At 36.3% G+C, this 18,767-nt stretch overlaps 1 protein-coding gene and 1 long non-coding RNA gene across 2 annotated transcripts in view; one reads left to right on the forward strand and one right to left on the reverse strand.

Moving 5' to 3' along the window:
* Positions 1–11,393: 11,393 nt before the first annotated feature.
* On the reverse strand, positions 11,394–17,571 carry LOC136790563 (uncharacterized). The gene is made up of 3 exons (XR_010830710.1): positions 17,512–17,571; positions 12,444–12,663; positions 11,394–12,377 (listed from the first exon to the last, which is right to left on the reverse strand). It is a non-coding gene; the product is annotated as an uncharacterized lncRNA (long non-coding RNA).
* Positions 17,536–18,767, forward strand: part of DCN (decorin) — a 37,552-nt gene continuing 36,320 nt past the window's right edge. The window contains exon 1 of the mRNA XM_066995163.1: positions 17,536–17,741. The gene's annotated coding sequence lies outside the window, so the exon portion shown is untranslated. The remainder of the gene's footprint in view (positions 17,742–18,767) is intronic.

Raw genomic sequence — 18,767 nt, forward strand, 5'->3', positions numbered from 1 at the left:
TGTTAGGAGGAAATTCTTCACTCAGAGGGTGATGAGGCATTGGAACGGGTTGCCCAGAGAAGCTGTCAATGCTCCATCCCTGGAAGTGTTTAAGGCCAGGTTGGATGGGGCCTTGGGCAACCTGGTCTAGTGGGTGGCATCTCTGCCCATGGCAGGAGGGTTGGCAGGGTCTTTAGGGTCCCTTCCAACCTAAGCCATGCTAAGATTCTCTATTAGTCTATGATTAGAAAACAAGAAATCATGGTGTATTAGGAAACTGCCAGAACTGGGGACTAGAAAACAAAGAATTGCACAGTTAAAGATCTACAAAACTACTGACATTACAGCATGGACAATCTCCTCCCCTTCTCAGTGGTGGTAGCAGAGGAAACAAAGGGCTTTGCTGCAGTAAGAAAGCTTCAGGGTAGACTGTGGGAAAAATATCCAACTGCTGGGAAAGGTCACCTCACTGCTGCTGAGGGCATCTGCCTGGAGAGCTGTAGGACCTCCAATGCAGATGGCCCTAAGTGCCCTGGGCTGGGTGAGGGCATCTTATGCGTGAACTGGCTACTACTCACTCTGTTGTCTGGCTTCATGTGGCAATGGGTGTCTTTGTCATTCCTGCCAGGTGCATGAGCCAGGAATCATTGCACAAAAGACAGATCATTAGTAAGCGATGGTATTTGTTTGTTTAGGAAATAATACCAAAGAGTTAGTTATAAAGAAATATGGATATATATTTCATAACCTGGAGTTCTGGGACACTTTTTGATGCCTGAAGCAGAAAGGTTTCCTGAGTTTTTTTTAAGGCCCCATAACTTCTTGGCCTCTTCTCAGTATTTGCTGTTGGCTGTTGTGCTCAAGAAGCAGACTTCAAGAGTTTGGTCCTCTGGTTTGTTTATTAATGAGCAAAAAAGTACCCAGTTAAGAGTTCAGACAATGTATTTGATAAAATGTGTTCTACTTTTTTTTTTTTTTTAAACTATTTCTTTAATTGGAGAAGAAAATTATTCCCTCCTAACAATTTCAATTCCATATTCCATCCACATTTCTTAGATGTATCTACAAGGTGTATCAAGGAACATGAAAGTGCATGTCATGGCCTGAGTGTTATTAACATTTACAGTTAGCAAGTTTGCTAATATTTTTAACCATCTTATAGTGTATAATTTTAACCCAGAATAATGCAAGCAATAAGTTTTCTGTAGGATCCTAGAGACTTCTTGTCATGAATCATATCCAAAATCTCAAACAGCTGCAAGAATATTTAGAAAACGTAGAGCTGTTTCTAAGCAAAAGGTTGGCACCTGTCTATGATAATTTCTGTATGGAAATATATGAGTTGGAAATTTCAAACGCCTACTGTAAGTTAAAAAGTATTTAAACTAGAATGATTCCTGAGTTGTTGTTACATTTACGTGCTTATGAGGACAAAATATTTTCAAGCATTCAAGCAAGCTATAAATTATCTTCTTTTTCATTTCTGTATTTATTTTAACTTCACCTATGTATATTTACTTGTGTACATCCACTTATGTGGAGGTTGTTTCAAATTAATATCTTAATGTTGACTCCAGTAATTCCTCAGCCCTTTTTTCACCAGAAATTATAACAAACATCAATATATTTTAAAGTAACTGCATCAAAAGAAGCATGGCCAGCAGGTCAAGGGAGGTGGTTCTGCCTCTCTACTCTGCTCTTGTGAGAACCCCACCTGGAGTATTGCATTCAGCTCTGGGGCTCCCAGCATAAGAAGGACATGGAATTATTAGAATGAGTCCAGAGGAGGACCACGAGTTTGATCAGAGGGCCGGAGCACCCCTCCTATGGAAACAGGATGAGAGAGCTGGGGTTGTTCGTCCTGGAGAAGAGAAGGCTCTGGAGAGACATCATTGCAGCATTCCAGTATCTAACGAGGGCCTACGAGAAAGGTGTAGAGGGACTTTGTCAGGGAGTGTAGTGTTAGGACAAAGAGTAGTGGTTTTAAAGTAAAAAGGGTAGATTTAGATTAGATATTATGAAGTTTTTAGAGCGTGGTGAGGCACTGGAACAGGTTACCCAGAAAAGTTGTGGATGCCCTATCCCTGGAAGTGTTCAAGGCCAGTTTGGAAAGGGCTTTGTGGAACCTGATCTAGTGGGTGGCATCCCTGCCCATGGCAGGGGAGTTCAAACTAAATGGTCTTTAAGGTCTCTTCCAACACAAACCATTCTATGATTTTATGTTATTAGCAAAGGGGAATGTTGCCAAGAAGCCTGTGCATCCTGTTAGGCTAATGCACTGCACATTAACTCACTAGCCATTCGTAGTACTCTAGATAGTCCAACATTCTGCACATGTATGGTAATAACTAAAACTGTGGAGTAATTAATGTGCAGCAGTATATTACATGTATTACATGTTATTTCCCAAATATTCCTACTTGAAGAACATCAGACCAATCCCATGCCATGGAAAGACGAAGTATTAGATAGTGGAGCTGGGAAATGCTAAAAGGTTTCATATCATTAGGGTTTCTTCTATGCACTATGGACAAAGTCCATGTTAGTGAAATTAGTGGTCTATCTAAATATGTTCTACAGAAGTAAAATAGAAAGTTTTATTAAAGTGTAAGTGAGCCAACACTTCTTTTTTTTTCAGTAAGTGAAATATGTCTTCCCTTAATATTTTACTAATTTGTGATTTCAATGTAGCTTAAAATTTCTAATACAAATTCAAAATTATATACTTGTATCCAGATATGTGGTCTCATTTTAGAAATGCTGAATTCCCACAGTTTCCACTGAGCAAACAAAACTGTGTTGATACATGAAAGTAACCTATTTATTTATGGTCATATCTATCATCCACTGGAGTTAAAGGAAAAAAAAAAAAATCTTTCATGAAGTAATATTAAAGAGCTTGTTTAGTCCTTTAACTTTAGGCACCCAGTCAAACAAGTTTGTCAAAAGAACCTTAAAAATGCCCAAGCAGAATTTGATAAAAAAAATGGTTTTGGAGGAATTTTTTTGTTTCGGAACATTAACACTTATTTTGGAAAATGTGTTTCTAAGTACTGTAATAACTGTTGATAAAGGACAGTGGCAAAGAAACCTTTATATTACCATATTTCTTACTCAAAATATCACACAAAATTTTCCTTCTGAACTATTTGGGAGAAAGTAACTCTTATTTTTCAGTGTTCTGTCATAAACAAAAGAAGTATATCTGGAGAGTAATACAAGCTGTCATAAGGCAAAAGAGGTATATCTGAAGACTAATTCAAGTACCCTCAAGTAAACGCACTATAATAATATTATTCAAACAATTTTCATATCTCAGCCTATTAATTCAGAATGTTTTCTCACGGCCTCTCATATAATCTATTTTTATTGTGTCTGCCTTAAAAATATGTGACTGAGAATGATAGATAGAATAATATTTATTTAACTTTTGCATCATACCAGGAAGCGTTCATTGACCTCTTTTAAATAAGCATTTAGAACTTCCTTGACAAAGACTTTAGAACTTCTTGCCAAAAAAAAAAGTTTTCTCTTCAGTCTCTTCAATTATGCGTAAAGATGAATGAATCTGGAAAAAAAAAATATTGAATAACTTGCTTCAAAGAGAATTATTCATTAAATAAAGCAAAGAAAAATTGTTAAATAAAGCAAATAAATATCTGAATAACAATCCTTATGAAAAAAATGCATATGTAGTATGCAGATTTCCTCACTAATTAGTCGCTTCTGGCAACTACTTTATAAATACCCATGGGCCTTCTCCCTGGGATCATCCTAGATAAGCTGCACCAGCTTTCTGACATGCCTGTGACAGCCTTTACTCTTCTGCCCTTGTTGTACTCTGTGTAACCCTGGAACTGCACCAGAGTAACCCAGCTGAAATATATAGGTCCTGCAGCGGCCAATAAGCAGCAAGATTACTTGTTCCAGAGCTGAAAGGCTTTCAGTGCCCTCTAAGCAACAAGTAAATTGAAATGAGTGTAGTTATGAATTATATTATTCCAGTGTTCAATACACTCTACCTACAATTCAGAAATAAATAAATAAATAAAATAATAATAAATAATAATAATAAACACTTTTTGAATTAGGAAACCTTGAACACAGAATTCACTAGAAGAGACTTCTAGCAAAGTCCTTTTTCTAAAAGAAATTGAAGAAACTTCTCAGCATGAGAGAAAGTAAAAAGATGTATAACCCTCTGGGAGTGTTCAAGTGCACATATTTCTTAGGTCTTATTGCTGAAAAATGGAAAAAATGTCAGAAAAATATGTGTGAGGGGAGGAAAACTTTAAGTGATTCAGTCTGGCATGCAGCAGGAGTAGCTTGAATTTTAACCTTTCTCCATCTAGCACTCTCCTGCCCTCTTTCTCTACCTGATTTTTTCCTGTTTTCCCCTTTAATTTATTTAATTACTTCTAATTATATACAGCCAAGCTTATATGGGTGCTGTAAGTGATAATTTTTTTTTTTTCCACAAAAATGTGTATTCTGAGACATCACTCGTTATTTATAGAACCATGTGCTAGAACATAAGCTTTTCATATATTCAAGGGGTACAGTTTTTGCATATAGGAATTTCTTTAATTTAGTAACATTTAGTACAGAAAATAATTAATATAACTATTCTGCCTTTTAAATATCCACCCTCCAAGAATGTCTTTCACAAGAAAATATCTGGATTGCAAACACTACCTTCAGTGCCAGAAAAAACTCTGCTTTGTCTATGGAACTCTGCAGTCCTGTTGATTTGCAGTTTTAAAGTTGCTTTACTATACTTTCATGCCTACAAATCACATCATTGTGTGTCTCAAAGTTAAAAATTCCCTCAATAACATTTCATAGAATCAGAAAATCGTAGAATATCCCTAGTTGGAAGGGACCCACAAGGATCATTGAGTCCAACTCCTGGGTCCCCAGAGGAACACCCAAAAAATAAGACCATGTTTCTGAGAGCATTATCCAAATGCTTCCTATACTCCAGCAGGCTTGGTGCTGTGACCACTTCCCTGGGGAGCCTGTGCCAGTGAATGAACACCCTTTCAGTGTAGAACCTTTTCCTGATAAACCTGAACTGCCGCTGTTGCAGCTTCAAGCCTTTTCCTTGGGTCCTATCACCGGTCATCAGAGACAAGAGATCAATTCCTGTCCCTCCATTCCCCCTTGTCAGGAAGCTGTAGATCGCAATGAGGTCTCTCCTCAGTCTTCTCTTCTCCAGGCTGAACAAGCCAAGTGACTTCAGCTGCTCTTCATACATCTTCCCATCCAGACCTTTCACCATCTTTGTAACTGCACACTGTATTCAAGGTGAGGCTGCACCAGTGCAGACTAGAGTGGGACAATCCCTTCCCTTGACTGGCTAGCAATATTGTTCTTGATACTCTTCAGGATACGACTGGCACTCCTGGCTGCCAGGGCACACTGCTGGCTCATGTTCAGCTTGAGGTAAACAAGACGACCCGCCCTGCTCCACCCCCCCCCCCCCCCCCCCCCCCCCCCCGATACTTTTCTGCAGGGCTGCTCTCCAGCAACTTGTCCCCCAGCTTGTACATGTTGCCCCTTCGCAGGTGCAGAATCCTGCACTTGTTCTTGTTAAACTTCATGTTGGTAATTGCCCAGCTCTCCAACCTGTCTAGATCTCCCTGCGAGGCCTCACCACCCTCAATGGAGTCAATAGCTCCACCAAATTTAGTATCTTCCATGAACTTCCTCATAAAACCTTCAAGTCCTTCATCCAAACCATTTATGAAAGCATTGTAGAGGACTGGTCCTAAAATATGGGGTTCCTGGGGAACCCCAGTAGTGACAGGTTGTCATCCTGATGCAACCCCATTTATAAGAATCTTTTGGGCCCAACCCATCAGCCAATTGTTCACCCATCTTATTATGCTTTTATCTAACTGTATTCTGGTCATTTTGTCCAGAAGGATACTGTGAGAGACAGTATCAAAAACTTTACTGAAATCCAGAAAGATGACAATAACTGTCTTCCTTTGTTCAACATTTCTGGATGTTTAGTGGTTCATGTGAAATGTATGGCTATAAAATTTGAGTCCACATTTTTATTGTACTAATGAAGAGAAAAACACAAGCTTAACTCCATTGTCATTTTAATCCATAATTTCTGACTTCAGACACATATGAAAAGATTTGTTGGGGGGAGGGTCAAATTAAACAAGCTACAATATTTCTCTGAAATAATATGCACTTCCCACTAAATATTTATAAATGAAATCTCTAAGGGTAAAAAAACTAAATCAAGCCAATTTAAATGACTACTGTAAACTTAGTCATAGCAGGTTGAACATAGGTTTATATTAAATTATAAGCTGTAATATTTACACCAAAGAAACCGAAGAAGTCCAAGTCTACAGTTCTTCAAGGGAAGTAGTAATAATCAACATCTCTCAGAGGTATTTTGCTTGATGTCACCTCACAGAAGAAAGATGAACTAGATGGTCTTTTTTGGTGTATCTCCTACTTTGCTATTAGTTATGAAGACTTCATCCTGCATTTCATCAGAAGCTTGCAGTAGCATACCTCTACTGAGTGTGTTAGAACTTCTGCCTCATAGACATAACATGCAGTTTTGTTTTTTTTTTAAAAATAAAATAATAAAAAAGGTGCTGTTTCATTAACTCTAAAGCATGTCTGTGTCCTCACCCATGATACACATTTCAAATTAATTATATTAGTTTGTGATAGCATATATATATATATATATTTATATATATATGTATATATATTTAATTAATGAAGACTAAAGGAAACCGCTACATTTTACTTGGCGGTCCTGCAAACACTATCTCATATTTATTATATTATGTAACTAGTTAGTAGGTGATGTACATTTAAATACAAGAGAGATGGGACTCCAGCTTATAGCCACGTTTATGGAAAAATCTTATTGAGTTAAAAAGGAATATAATAAATGTTCTTTTATAGAAATTACTCAAAACCCAAGAGAACCAAATAATAAATGAGATTCTTTCAACAGAACTTTTACATAGAACAGGATGGAGAACAGAGCTCTATAGCTGTCATAATTTTCCATTACTTTTTCCATTTGATTGTGTTGTCTGTTTTAAAATATTATACAAAAACAATTTTGTTTCTTGTTAAATGTCTTTGGAATTTTCTGTAAAAACATATGTACAAGTCACACAGTCAGATTTCCTATCTGATGATTTGGGGTCTTTTTGTCTTGAAAGAGCCTAGTGATTATGAAGACAAGCAAAAGAATATTCTGTGCAAAATAATTTCCTTCATAAACTTCTAAATAAAAATGCATATGGATACAAACTCATCACACATGGTAATAGAGAATATCTTTGTGTCCATTTAAAGTCTCTATTGGGTATACTGTTCTCCAAAAGCAAAGAGACTGGAAGAATTAGAAACCGATGCACAGTTTTCTGTGTCCTATGTAATCGTTAATTGACTGGTGTTGAACTACCTCCAGGACTTCAGAAAAGCTAAACCAAAATTCAGTAAACAGTAGATCTAAACAAACAAACAAACAATACAACACAACACAACAACAACAACTACGAAATTCACACTTATGATAAGCCTGGAAAGTCTGGGTAAGGTCAGAGTATAGGTCAGAGATTAGTAAAGCAACAGTCATTTCTTTCATAAAATCATAAAATCATTAAGGTTGGAAAAGACCTTCAAGATCATCTGGTCTAGCCATGACCCTACTACCAATGTCCCTAAGCGCCAAGTACAACCTTTCCTTGAATACTCCCAGGGAAGGTGACTCCACCACTTCCCTGGGCAACCCATTCCAATGCTTAACTACTCTTTCTGAGAGGAAATGTCTCTTAATTTCTAACCTAAACCTCCCCTGTCAATCATTAAGACCATTCACTCTAGCCCTATCACTAGTTACCTGTGAGAAGAGGCTGACCCCCAGCTCCTCACAACTTTCTTTCAGGAGGTTGTAGAGAGCAATAAGGTCTTCCCTGAACCTCCTCTTCTAGACATCCCCAGTTCCCTCAGCCGCTCCTCACAGGACTTGTGTTCCAGGCCTTTCACCAGCTTTGTAGCCCTTCTCTGAACAAGCTCCAGGGCCTTGATCTACTTCTTGTACTGAGGGGCCCAAAACTGAACACAGCACTCAAGGTGCGTCCTCACCAGAGCAGAGTACAGGGAAATGATCACCTCCCTAGTCCTGCTGGCTACACTATTCCTCCTGATAAAAGCCAGGATGCCATTGGACTTATACAAACAAAATGTAATCAGAAAAAAAAAAAAAAAAAGGGGTAAAGCACTCTGGATGTCTAGAAAAGTCATATTTTATTATGTCATATTTTGCACAAGTTTGCTGTATAATTATAAGCTGCCCTGATTCAAGAGTTTATAGTCATAGGGATCATAATGCTACTACGGTATTTCATATAGTCCCACTTAGCACATGGCTTGTCTCTCCTTGTTATCAAACAGCAACTCCTTCTTTATTTATAATTTAAAAAGTTAAATCTCTTTGAGCACTTCACTGGACAATATGCAAATACACACTTTTTTTCGGTGAAAAAAGAGGATATTTAAAAGGGAAAATTCACAGCTTTTTTTTTTTTTTTTTTTTTTTTTTTTTTCAGAACAGGCTGATTAATTCTAAGACTGGTAAGGAAACTAAATTCAAGCTGTCATAAATATTGTACAAATTTTCATTACAAAGTAGTAATTTGACTCTGTTTTTCCTTGATGAAAGATATCTGACATTATTTTTAAAAGATTCAGACCTGAAATATAAGAATGTGAATTTTTGTCTTTTACAACCCCCAACCTTTTATTATAAACAGAAGGTCATATTAGTTTTATTTTTATTTTTTTTAATAAAATATCCTGAGATGTAATCTCATAAGAGAAGCCATATAAAAATAACAATCTCAGACAGGCTGAAACTTCTTTTGAGGTTTAAAGAATACTTGTAAAAACTACAAAAAATATTTTTCTGTCTGCAGTTTAAATGGCAGTAACATTTCATACATTTTGTACTTTTCTAGTTCCGCTGATTTTGTCCTTTGATCTGAAACATACAATAAGGAATTTTCAATTTACTATTTGGAATAGAAACTATACAAAGCAGCTGCTTGCTGTAGAAAATACAACTGAACTATTTCAATGAATAGAAAATCTGAGAGGTCATGGGGAGAATTACAGAAAAGGAAGGTTGAATTTCAGTAGATGGTGCGAGCACCATAACTCTTTATTAAATTAAGATAAAATATCTAGTATGTGAAGTTTGTGGAGAAGAGTCAGTAAATACTTGAGAAACGAGGCTAAGTAAAGTGGTGGCAAGGGATGAAATACAGATCTACCACCAGAGCAACACTTTATGTCATCATTATAGTTGAATATAGTCAGACAGATCAGACCATCAAGCCTCTCAGCCTGGCAGTGCCCGCTCCTTCAAGTCTTGGTAAAGCTTATAAGGAAGGCTATAGTTAATCCTAGACACTTCAGGTAACTTCATCTTTACTATTTCAAGGGCCACAGAAGAAAATATAACTATATTAACGTAATTTTAACCATAAATTGGAATTTGGCCCACATGGATGCTATAATCCAGAGGTTTATTAAGTTGGAGCTGAAAGAATGCAATGACTTTGCTACCTGGAATGAGAAGTAAATTTGCAAAATGGACTCTTTGTAAACCATATAATTTTTCATCTTGGATGTACACTTGACAAATAGATTATGAATATTAACTAGGCACTTCAGGCTAAACAATAAGAATCCTTTAGGATGAAGTACAATATAACCTATAGCCATAGCTGGATAAACTAAAAAATAATAAAGCCACAAATTTAAAGCTTTTGTGGTCCTTGAAAGATTCTACAAAATCCTCTAAATATTAAAATTTTCTTGAATGTATTTTTAAAGTCTATTTTTCTATCTTATGTCCTATAATTTAAAACCAAATAGTTATTTATTTTTGTGACTCCATTCCATATCCTCTTTTGCCAAATATTTCTCATTTTAAACTGACACAAAAATGGCTGTAACTGCATTGCAGGCTGTGAATGGGTTGCATGTAGTGTGAACTCCTCCTCAGAGAGCTGAATTTTCTAACTGTGACTGAAAGAAAGGTACATCCTCCTACAGAGGTGATTCAAACAATTTGGAGGATAGACAGGATGCACAAACACAGTGGAAGACCTTTAACAACAAGACAAATGACTGTTCCAACCTGTCCAAGTCTCAAGATCCAACTTACAGTGGTTTTGGTTTTATAAATGAAGGGCAGGCTCTGAACAGATTTTTGCTTGCAAATATGTGTGGCTTCTTCAGAGGTAAGCTTTCCATCTTCTTATAAAAATGTGATACATTTATTTTGAAACATCCCGTTTCATTTTTACATGTAAGGCAAAACAACTCCATCTTTAATGTAGTTGGTAGATCCAAACTAATTCAATACACTGTGGTTTTCAAAGGTGATTACTTTGTTTAGGTGCCTGCGGTTTTGTTGTTGTTGTTTATTGTTTGTTTTGTTTTGTTTTGTTTTTCTCTTAGTCCTGTTTTTTTGGTCTATTTTTTCATTTTTTTTTTCCAGTGCCTTATAAAATACTTGATTTTCAAAAACTGCTCTTTGAATGTCTCTCTGAAAATCAGAACTATTAGGTGTATAGAGGAAAACTGATTGTCACTTTTCCAAACCTTGATTTAGATCTCTAAGGATAGGGTTCCTGGTATATTACGAGAGATCAAGATGAGTCAAAAGATTCAGTGGCCAGATTTTGAAATGGGGTAAATCACAAGATGTGCAATCTCTATAAAATTATGATTCATGTCCACTGAGGGTCTGTCACATCATGTTAATAAATTCATCTATTACACATGCAGGCCTAAAAACAATAATAATAATAAAAACAGTGAGCTAAATAAATACAAACCAAGCATACTCATAAACAAGAACAGAAACAACAACAAACCAAGCCAAAACAACAAAAAAAAAACAGTGTTTCCCTATTACTCCTATTAATTCACTTTTTATTTATTTATTTATTTATTTTTTCCAGCTTCACTATGGAAAATTGCTGTTGAGGAACATCACCACCAGTTGGTCTGAGTAATCTTTTTTGTATATAGTTAGAGCTTATTTATATAAATAAGTGCTTATTTATAAGAATAAAAGTAGAATCTGCTTAAAATCTGCCAAACAAACAAACCAACAAATAAAAAACATACCTGGTCTATCCATTCATGTGTTCAAGGCACTAGTTAACAGCAAGATAAATAGAATGATTCTTCAAATACTTAAAGAAATGCAATGGATATTTTGAAGACTGTTATCTGGTCTATAGTATAACTCTCTGGATTTAAAAATGAATTCTTAAATGCTTGATGACCTTAATTTCAAGTGATCTTGGAAGAAATCTAATTCTGCATTGATTATAAAAAAAAGATTTAGAAGTTATTCATGACTTTTATTAAATTCTGAGACATGTTACAATTAAAATTTTCCTTTTGTATCAATTTCCATTTTGCTTTTCTTGAAGATACTTGTATTCTTACTTTCTGTGTCTTAAAAAACAGATAAAATTTGTGTAAAACAGAATATTCTCACAATCACTTCTTCCACTTGAATGCTAGATATCAACTGTGTTATCTGAACTCTGCTCCCATGTCATTATTTTTCCTTATTATGTTTTCAAATTTTCTCAGATGCAGTCAATTACTTGAAAGGTTCAATAATTATGAAGTACACATCTTTTTCATTAGAACCCCATGTGATATACTCTGTTTAGACAGAGTTGGCTCCTTCATAACTAACTCATCACCATCCACCTTGAGATTCTCAACAGTCTTCTGTAGTGTGGTAATACAATCCAAACAAAAACAGTAACTTATGATGTCATTGCTTATATCTTCAAAGTCACTATTTTATATGTTTAGTTGAAGTTATAAATTATTTCCTCAGCAGATTTCCAACATTTAAAAAATTACCATTTTAATATAGAGAGACACAAACACAAATGCTACTATAGATGTCCTCCTTTTGTTATTACACTCCTTATTTCAGGACTTTCCTCAGTAATACAGTCACTAGCTTCCTCTAAAGCAGTTTGCTCTCTGTGATGACTAAATTGGAAAACAAGGATGACCTGGCCATTCATATGTTTTTCATAATCTGGGAATAGGCTGTTCAGAGCTGCACAGGATGTGTCTCATTTTGAATGCTGGTTCATAACCCCTGACTAACAAAGGACACGCAAGGCATATAGTTCCAACAATTGCATGAATTATTGTCATCCTTTTCTAGGGCATTGTGTAATCCAGATGGGATGATGAAAGTTGTCCAGAGCATGATCTAAGGTCCATCGAAATGAGAATAAAGGTTTGGATTTTTCATTAGAACCTTGAAAATTGTTGGACTTCAACTCAGGATACTGAAAAATAAAAAGAAAAGTCAAAATCTGATGAAACAGTGCACTTTAAATTTCTTCTTCTCTTACCTAAGCTAGTCATCTCTCTTCTCGAGTCATCACTCCGTCATTTGTGGCCTTCACTCCTACAGTGAGGTTTATTCCCATAGGGAGTTGTATCTTCCTGGGCCCTTTGGTGAGGGGGATACACTTGCACTTTATTTTCTTCATGTAAGGGATTTTTTGGAGGGTGGAAGACTTAACACTCACACAGAAGTCAGGCAGGAAAAAAATGTGATGTTGTCTATCACTGAAAAAAAGTAAATGGGGTACCTCAGTATCACTACAAAAGCATATCAGTGTGTACAATAAGAAAAGGTTTTGCATATGTTTTCTTTATTATTAATTAGTCACACTAATTGGAGATTCTAGGGTCTTTGGTCCCATGATCACTTTTACTTTCCTCTCATTCTTTGCTCCTAGAATGGATAGCAGCTCGGAGTACGGGTACAAATCTGATTTTATATGTTCACTGTGTTTTTGAGGAAAACAGGTTAAGAGTGATCACAAAATGTGCATCTACACCACAGAATTGTAAGGAAGAGTTAGGACAGGCTTTGTCCTCAAGGATTAAAGTTAAATTCAGAACACTGGAAATCACAGCAAGTAGTAAAGCTATATTGGTATGAGTTAGCTGCTGCATCTTTTGGATGTACTTAAACAGAACAATTTGATTCAAGAGAGAATAGACAGACCAGAGGAAAGGAAAAACAGTGTCAGGAAAAACAGGAACAAATTACACTTTCCGTAGAAAAGAGACCAAGGTAAAGGACATGATCACGTGTTAAATACTTCAATTGTAGGCAATTTGAGTTTGTTTCATTAAGAGAGCTGCAAACTCCATAGTCTCCATTCAGAAAACCAGAGAGATGACAAAGAGAGGTGGTTTACACAGTACATGATCTTGTGAGTGGGAAAGGGAGAGAAAAGAAAACAGACTGACAGAAGAGACTTCCTCCAAAAAGATGGATTTCTATTTTGAAATTTAGTTGCTTTTTGTTCAAACAGTTGTACAGGAGGTATTTTCACTGGTACAGAAAAAATAACGTTACTGATAGTATCACAGAATCACAGAATTGTAGGGGTTGGAAGGGACCTCAAGAGATCGAGTCCAACTCCCCTGCCAAAGCAGGTTCCCTAGAGAAGGTTACCCAGGTAGGCATCCAGACAGGTCTTCAATATCTGCAGAGAAGGAGACTCCACAACCTCCCTGGGCAGCCTGTTCCAGTGCTCCATCATCCTTACCATGAAGTTCTTTCACATGTTGGTGTGGAACTTCCTGTGATCCATTTTTTGGCCGTTGCCCCTTGTCCTGTCCCCACAAACCACTGAAGAGATGTTGGCCAAATCCCTCTGTCTTCCACACTTAAGGTATTTATAAACATTAAAAAGATCCCCTCGCAGTCTTCTTTTCTCAAGGCTGAACAGACCCAGGTCCCTCAGCCTTTCCTCACAGGGGAGATGCTCTAGGCCCCGTATCATCTTTGTGGCCCTCTGCTGGACTCTTTCCCGGAGACCCATCTTTTCTTGTACGGGGGTAGTACTTGTCCAAAGTCTGATATTTTGGTCTTTTTGATTTGTAGAAATATAAAGAAGTACATGACTATCATTTATGAGGTCAGAGAACACTGAAGGAAAATAGGTATTCAAAATACTCAGAAATGGCAGTTCTGTCTCTCTAACTACTTTCCCAGGCTGTGCCTGGGTCAATATTTACCTGGATCAATGTTTATTAAGCTTGAGTCAATATTTACTTGCATTTTTAGTAGAAGAAGTACATTGCTATGGTAAAGAACATCTTTCTATGGGTGCTTGGAAGAAATTATGCACTGAACAGAAAAGAGAAGAGACAGCCAGTAGTATATTACAGAGAACAGTGGATGACATGCTAGGGAGCAAGTAAAGCCCAGGCGTGAGACATAGGAGAGGTGGCAAGAGCCCCTAAGAGGCAGCCAAACAAGAGATCCTGTTTCATCCCATCCCCTGCTGGGGACAGGCACTTGACTAGCTGTTTCATGAGGACTTTGAAGCAGATTTGCCTGCCCCACTTCCTTACCACAGCAACCACAACAACTCTAACCAGGTGCTGATCATCAAAGCTGGCGTCTATTAGAAGGCAGCCCAAGGAAAATGCCTTTTTCAGGAGAGGAAACTTAGAATGAGGAAGAACCTGAATCTCTGAGCTACCATGTCCCTGAAGGGCAGATCCTGTCCTTCTTTGCTTTCATTCCAGTAACTTTCTGGATTGCAATAAATGCTACTCTTCTTTCCCAGGCTCCCTAATTTTTTTTTATTTTTTTTTTTTTCCTCCACTCTTTGAGAGCCAATTGTGTCGGCTCCCTCTTCTTCTGAGGAGGCGTGCAACCTGTACTGACAGCTCCTGATGCTTGCAGGACACGTCTATCTTCCAGGCCAGCCCCACGCTCCAGGAGCTATTCCCCCAGGGTACTTCTGCTCCTCACCGGGCAGCTGCTCACCCCCTTCCAGCAGAGACTTCCACTGGACCTGGGCATAGTCATCAACAGCAGACAGTCTGGCTTGCTCTCCTATCTCCTGTCACTGACCTATGAAAGGTCCACAAAATAAGCCATGAGCAAACAAAGCAGATGCTATCCATCAAAATTTAATAAAAATACTGTTATATAAATATCATTAATATGCAGTTGCCTGTAACTTTCTGGGAATAGGTATTTGGAGCAGCATGTAGCCCTATAGGTTGGTTAAATCGGACTAAGATTTTATAGAAACCAATTTTTCTAATTTTTTTTTTTTAATGTTGACTAAGCGGTTGTCAAAGTAGGTCAGACGGACAAGAAGAGCTTATAGATGCTACGCCCTGTATATAGTCATGTTCCTTTAAATAACATACTGACTTAATATTGTTTTGTACTGTTTGTTTGTTTCAATGTCATTTTTCTTCTGAGTGACGTAGCAGAATGCAAAGAAAGGGAATAAAAGAATAATTGTGTCAGAAAGGATCCCACATCCCCTTATAAGCACACAAAATACCTAGAAAATAGTGTGCATTAACACTTTATAGGGTACTGTACTGATATTCGGTCTCATAAGTCCCCACCACCTTAGTTGCTCAGTCCCCCAGGTACTCCACTTTGCATTTCAGGAGGGGTTGGACACATAAAACATACCTGCTCTACTTCTGGGTATCAACAGTCAGAATTAGGGTTTTTCATAATTCCTAAAGGATGTGACATCTGTACCCTTCTGAGGTTCTTGGGATGGACTTCATTACAGAAAAAGAAAGAAAATCCTCCAGTTGATGAAGATGTGCACCAAGTGCTCCACCTGTTCTCACCTTGATCTTTATATTTTTGTTCAACTATACCTCTTGCCAAAGACAGAAAAGAAAGAGAGGTGGCTCTCCATCTTCTTCCATGCCTTCAAAGAGATGACTAAGTTATTAACTTGTAACACCTTTCAACCCCATACCAGATATCAGAACAAATATATTACAGTTTTGCTGGGAAATATAAATGGATTTTATGAAACAAATTGACAACAAGTTTATCCTGACCTGTTCCTCATCAAAATCTTGCTTTGAAATGTATTTTTAAACAACCAGATGCAGCTGGTGACCAAGGTTCAAATAACTGACATTACTAAGATGCAGCCAAGATTTCAGCAAGCCTCATGGAGACACTTCTGGACAAAGATAAGGCTTTGTTGTAAGCATGAAATCTTGGAACACTACTAATCGTATGTAGAAAAAAAAGTCCCAACAAAAATCATTAGCAGTCTTGAATCCATTGGTGAGGCGGAGAAAGAAGGCAGAGGAAGGCTTGAGGACAGGGAAGGAATAAATATTCCTTACTTTTAGAATTAAATATATAAAGAAGCTGTAATATAAGGTCTCTGATTACATCTTTGTGCTACACCGACCAAAACTAACAGTCAATTATTCCACCATGTTTTCTTCCACCAAAGAAAAATTTTAAGAGCTGTTTTCTTGGCTCATCTTAAAATCAAATTAAAAGAATAGCTAAAATTTCAAGATTTTATTGTGTTTCTAAAAAATCTGACTTCTTTTAAACATACTTTCACATTTTACAGGCTTTAATTTCAGATTTGCACCTGGTCCTAGCCTAGGGGTAGAAATAAAAGGATACAAGTCAAAACATAGAGACATAAGCCTCCAGTATTTAGACGGGACAGTTAACAGCACAAGGAAGCTACACATGTTCACAATGTGTTTGGATAACTAACTAAATAATAATTATTGTATTTATTGTCCTTTCTGGTTTCTAGATTTTTTTAAATTGTGCAGGAACAGAGAAATTGCATTTTAGATTCTATTGAAATTTGCATCAAAAGAGAAATTAATTAAAATATAAATCTGAACAATTAGTAAAAGACATTGCTTCATTCATGTTTCAAAAAAACCTACTGTATATCATAAAAAAAAAAAAAAGAGTTGAATCTAATTTCTCCTTTCCTTTGTTGTTCTGGTAAAAAAAAAACAGTAAAAAAAAAAGCAAAGTTTATATAAAACAGTTTTAACCACAAATGCTACAATAATTCAACTAATGAAAACATGATTTTCATATATATCAAAAACATGCTGTAGTATGAAGAAATACGTAAAAGCCTATTATTAAACAGGATAATAGTAGTATATTACACTATATACTACTTGCTTTACACAATGATTATAGCATAAGCAGAGGCAGGTTGATATCTGTATAAATAGTTTTACCTAAAGCTACCCCTTTTTTCTGATGTTAATCTCCACTTTGGCTAGCTCTAGGATAAATTTTATATCCTTTCCTTGAATTACAAGTATTATAAACAAGAGGAACAGCCAAACTTTCTCAGCAATGAGTCAGAAAAAAAAAAAAAAAAAAAAAAAAAAAAAAAAAAAACAGTTAAAACCAAGAAAACTTCACTAAATATATGTTTTAGAGACTGAAATAAAATAAGTGAGATGATTTACAGCTACACATCTGTCTTATAGTGTTCAGGCAGTTTGGGAATCTAAACAGATGAAAAAGGAATAAAGCAAATGGAAAAAAAAAAAAGGAAGGAAAAGAAAGCAAAAGAGCTGATAAAGTTTCTGGCTACAATACAGGAGACATATCATTACCATATGATCTAATGTGGGTGTCAGCCTGGATTGTGTTCATTGAGAGAAACCTTATTTTTTAACTGTGCTATGGAATAGAAGCAGGAGGGTTTTCCACCAAGTGACAGTCGCTGAGCTGAACTTACCCCCTCCTCCTTTCCACACCTGCAAAGCCTTTTGCCTGGGTTGAATATTTAGTTTAATTACATCTCAGCTTTGAGAGCTCCTGTTGCAAATCCCTGGATTAAAAGGTATGGTTTTCAGTAATTCTTCTGAACTATGTTGCACTAATAAAACTTCAGGCAAGTCTACGGCAAGTAGTTGAATTTTAACAGAAGCAAGGAAAAATCCTACTAAATGTTTAGCAATGTTAAATGCTGTATCCAGCACTTTTGTTTCTTGAAAACATGAAAATGCATTCTTAAGGACTGTGCACATTTCCTACTGTTTATTTGACTGTTCTGTCTCTTGTTTTGATTTGTATAAGCACTGCTATAGTCCTTTCTTTTTCCGTACTGTAAACTTTTGCAGTAGTATATTCTCTGTTTGCAATTCAGTGTTTAGAATCTGTGATGTAGCGAGTGTAAAAAAAAGAAAAAAAAAAAAAGTGTTGAGTTCTTGTATTTCTTGTTTAAATGGCACTCTGAGATATATATATTTTTTATTCAGATTTCTTCATATGTATTCCAAACTTTAATGAGTGTAATTTTTGATTTGAGAGAAAAAGATGTGTAGTAGATAGTTAAACAGGATCGGTGTATGTCTTTGTAATGTTAGAAAGTATTATGTTACAGTGTACAAATGAAGGATATATTTAAAGAAGCTGCCTGTGAATGAAATAGTAGAAAAGAAAATTCCTGGAGTTGAAATCCCTGTTAAAAGAATTTTAGTCTCTTTTAGACTCCCAACATTTTTTTCCCAAATCTAGACTTTAAAAAAAAACAAAAAACATAATGAAGGAGATTTCTTTGAAACTGAATGTATTGTTTAACTTGCCATTTGTGGCATTTTGAGAGATGTATGATGGTGGAAGAATTAATATTTAAAATATAATATTAAGGCAAACTGACAAGAAGACCACCAATACCGTGGTGACGTGAACTGATGAAGCATATTTCCAGTGCTATTTTGAACTGAAATGTGGCCAAGTCTATGCTATAGTTTCCTCTGTTTGTGGAAAAGTCTTACTCATTGTAAACACATAATTAAAGCAAATTTAAACAGTTCTGTCCTGCAGACATAAATATTGTGTCACAGACCTTTAAGAATTCAGAGTT

This window comes from Anser cygnoides, chromosome 1, assembly GCF_040182565.1.
Source record: "Anser cygnoides isolate HZ-2024a breed goose chromosome 1, Taihu_goose_T2T_genome, whole genome shotgun sequence".
Classification (NCBI taxonomy): domain Eukaryota; kingdom Metazoa; phylum Chordata; class Aves; order Anseriformes; family Anatidae; genus Anser; species Anser cygnoides.